Source organism: Juglans regia, chromosome 10 (assembly GCF_001411555.2).
Source record: "Juglans regia cultivar Chandler chromosome 10, Walnut 2.0, whole genome shotgun sequence".
In the NCBI taxonomy this organism is placed as follows: domain Eukaryota; kingdom Viridiplantae; phylum Streptophyta; class Magnoliopsida; order Fagales; family Juglandaceae; genus Juglans; species Juglans regia.
In genome coordinates this window covers 926,599-931,224 of record NC_049910.1, presented here as the reverse complement: position 1 = coordinate 931,224, position 4,626 = coordinate 926,599, and positions in this window count along the sequence as shown.

The window sequence follows — 4,626 nt, the reverse complement described above, 5'->3', positions numbered from 1 at the left end:
AAAGAGTAATACTATATATAGTAGTAAAATGCACAAACGTCATACAGTCACTTTAAAAAAGAGTATGATCCACTTATAAAAAATTAATTTCTTTTCATGTAGGTCCCATATTTATTTACTTTTTTCAAAATGACTGCACGACGCTTGCACACTCACGACTGCAAGTATCATTTCTCAAAAGAAAAACTCTACTTAACCCCCGGTTCACTAGCACACACCACAAACCCACGTTACAAATCGGGTTTGTATCCAATTTGTATCCTTCCACCGGTTCTTCCACTCGATCTTCTCCCTCTCCCAAATATCTTTCTCCCTCAACCCTTCTTCTCAAACTTGGGACACTCCTCGCCTAGGCTTCTCTTCTCCCTCAACCCTTCTTCTTCTCTCACTCGATCCTCTCCCTCGCCCTCGCCCAGACCTCTCTTCTTTGCAAAATCATCTAACCAGATCCTTCTCCCTCAATCCTTCTTCTTCTCTCTCGCCCGCTGCCTCTCTCCTTCAACCCATAACGCCCAGCTAGGACCCATTACCCATCACTCATCACCCCATTACCCATTACCTATCACCCCTGCAACCCTAGACATCACAAACATAGATCCGCCAAGGTGAGCACCTCTCCATCTCAATCTCTCTCCCTCTCTATGGATCTTGGTACTTTTTTAATCCCTTTTTCTCGTTTTAAATTTTTTTTTCCTTTCTAGTGTCTGATTGAGGAAATGATGGAGAAAATTATCATTTGATTTTGTGTAAGCTTTTTGTGTAGGAATGTTCACTATTTTTTGTAAATTTTGTCTAAGTTTATTGTAGTATACAATGATTGTGAAGTTTGGTTGTGTAGATTTTGGCTTAAGTTTTTTGTTTATGCTTAAGTTGTATAGATGTGTAGAAATATAATGAATTAGATTTTTTTAACATATTGTTAGCCATTGCATATTGTTAGCAGTTTTGTTAGCATATTGTTAACCCTTGTGTACAATATTAGCATATTTCTTAGCATATTGTTAACCATTTTTGTGGTTGTTTGAGCGGATTACTATTGGCAGTAGTGTTTACAGTACTAAGGATCTTCTTACCATAATCTGATTCACTTTTGTCTATGTTTGCTACTTCTACCCATTTTACTTTTGGCCCCCCATTTGAGTGATATCAACATTTGGTCTATCAATCATCATGTAGATCATTTATGGCATTAAGTCAGTTTTCGTCATGTGTTGTTAATGCATTTAAAATGGACACACTAACTTGTTGGTGTGGTTTGAAAGCACCATCAAAGATCTCCCAAAATGAAAAAAAATCCTAAAATGAAATTTTATGTCTACCCGAACTATAACACAGTAACTAATTTCTCATATATATTTTTTCTGTACCTTTTGAATCTATGTACAAAGTTATTATATGTGAAACTTGAAATTTTTGAATTCTACGCAGGGAGAAGCAATATGTAAATTTTTTTATATGGGTAGATATATTGCAATTGGTAGATGGAAATATTGTAACAAGAGAGAATGCAGTTTGGAAGAGGGGTGATGATTTATTGATGTGTGAGTATGAAGTTTGAAAAGCCAAAGATAAACTAATAGAGAGAGAATGAGCTTCACAAGCAAGAACACAAACCTCAAAGGCGGATCGCAGAGAATATGGGTGCACGTATACTGTTATATTTGTATTGGATCATATGTCTTATAATAGTTTTTGGTTGAATCAGACTATTGAATAAATGGGGATAGTTTTAAATGTAATCTAATCTATTTTGAGTAAGTAGTTCTGTCATTTCTGAAGTACAATTGTGAAAATGTTGCTAAAATATAGCTACGCGTTATAGCACGAGTTCCTTTTCTTTCCCTATTTTTAAAATGTAGATAGACTTAAAATGTAGTTCACAAAATACTTTCAAATCTGTTCCTACTACAAAAATTTTGGCTTTACTTGCAAATATGTTCCTAGTGCAAAAAAGATGCTAAATACTTACAAAAATTTTGGCTTTATTGCACTAAACATGCTAGCCTTGCAAAATCAGTGCACCATCCATAGAGATCAACGTGATCCAGCCTTGCAAAATACTTGTAAATCTGCACATGCAAACCAGTCCACCATTTCACAGACTACCAAGTGCACCATGATCATGTTTCTGTTCCTGTGTTTCTGACCCCAACTAGTAGACCATTTAAAACACTACCAAGTGAAACTAGGATAGTTGGTGTTCTATAATTTCTTGAGATAAATGATTTATGATTCTTGTAAGATAGGCACAACTTCAAATCTGCACATGCTAAATACTTGCAAAAAAATGAGTCGGGTTATTTTTGTTTTCCCTTTATCACGCTAAGGACCCCCATTTTTCTCTTCAGGTTCATAACCATCCGATATTTTGTAAATCACTACCATCATAACAAGCATCAATTCCTCAACTAAAATAAAACATTAACTACAATCACAACCATAATCTTAGTAGAAAAAAAAAAATTAACACCCTTCACCGCTCCTTCATAACCATAACATGTACGATTGATCAACGTGTATACATGATCACCTAAAATATATTTACAATGTTTTCCATACCGATTCACAACAAAATTTACAATCATTTCCATACCAGCTCTAGTAAGTCACAAAAAAAATAATTTACATACCCCATTCAGTCATTTTACAATCATTTTCACACCCCTTTTAGTATGGAAACCACACCGAAAATATTTTTCATACCCTATTCAACTATTTACAAATACTCTTTCTAGTAATTTATCTAAAAAAAACTTGACCAGTGATTTGCACTACCTCCCATGGGGCATGCACGGTGGCATTGGTTGTGTTAGAGTATTACATTGGGTTGGGATAACAATCTTGTCAAGACTACCACCAACTTGCGATTCGGAGAGGTCACTATATTGTGTTCTGTCGTCAAAGATTTTCTTGCAAGTCTTAATTGACAAAAAAAAAAAATTATGTTAGAAAGTAACATGTCTGCAATCCAATATTTACACAAATACTTGAACAAAACATAATACATGTTTCTTATTTCTCTTCGTTGCATCATTTTCCACTGGCAGTACCTTTTTTATTGTTGGCGGCCTCCCTTTCCCCCGAACTACATGCTGGTTTAATATTTTCTCTTTCTCCCGAACTACATGCAGGTTTAATATTTTCTTACCCTTGTCAACGACTGTGTTCTTTTTCACCTTGGTTGAACCAGACTCAAGTTGTAATCCTGCAAATTTGTGCTCAAAGTCATCCAAATGGTGCAATAATGCATTCACATGTTCATTACTTGGGGATACACGCGTCGCCAATCTCAGACATCTTTTAACCATAAAACAAAACATAAAACAGAACAAAAAGCCCTACGAAACTCCCAAAATAGAACACAACACCCCCACAAATCCCTACAAAACTCCCACAAAACAAAAAAATTCCACAAAACAGAACAAAAAGCCTCACAAATCTCCCAAAACACAACACAACACCCCCACAAAACTCCACAAAAACATAGATAAAAAAATACAAACTCACAAATCCATTAAACACAAAAATACACAAAATGATAGAAATAGAGAGACAAAACTAAAAGAGAAAAATGAAAATGTTTTCTTTCATTTCTTACCCTTATAGAAAAACAGAATAATGTTGGGTCTGTTGCGACAATGAGCTAGGTGGTGGGGGAAGGACGACGCCGAATGGGAAACGTGGGACAACGTACGTCAACAGGGGGGAAGGACGATAGACAACGTGGGTTGAGGGTGGAGAAGAAGCAGGACAACGTGAGGGGTGAAGACGTGGGACGACGTAATGGGGGGTTTCTGGGAAAGAGAGATTTCAAATGGAAGAAAAGAAACGTAATGTTTAATAAAAAAAAAAAAAAACCACGTGTGCTGGTATGTAGAGGTTGTATGAATAGTAGGCGATTGAGTAGCTTAACTCGAGAAAAAAATGTCCCACCAAATAGAAAAGGATAAATATTCATATGGTGTTAACTAAAGTTTTTTTAAGAAAAATATTCAAAAAATAGTTTATAATCATTATTACTAATTAATTTCTATTTTTGTTTTTGTGAAAAATGTAATTGTTTGTGTAAATTTGTCTATTGTATATGTTAGCTTTGATCCTTCAAGAGTTGTGGATTTTACAGATAAAGAGAGTACTAAAACGATATATTGATTGAATTCTGAAAATTTTTAGGAGTTTAAGGACTCCTTTCACAATTTTATAGCATTAATTAAAGAGAAATTCTTATTGCAATCTGCATATTGGGGACTGGGCACGCACGCCCAACATGGCAAAAACGATCTGTTTCATTTGATTTGGCCACAACGTCGTCTTGCTCTTGAGAGACTACTCTCCCCTTTCCTCCCAAGACTGCTCTTCCCCTTCTTCGTGAGAGACTCCCCCTTCCTCCTGAGACCAGCTTTGTCCAAAAGAGGCTAATTTCGTCTGAGCCCATCTTCGTGCGTTGGAAGAGCTGCTTTGGCCGATTTCGTCTGAGCCCGTCGTCGTCGTGCAATTTTTGAGTTGCTTCAGCTGATTCCGTCTTAGCCCTAACATCGTTGTGCATTGGAGGAGTTGCTTCCGACGCCTTAACTTTACCCTTTCGTGCGTCTTCATCTTCATCCATCATTCCCTTCCTCTGTGCCG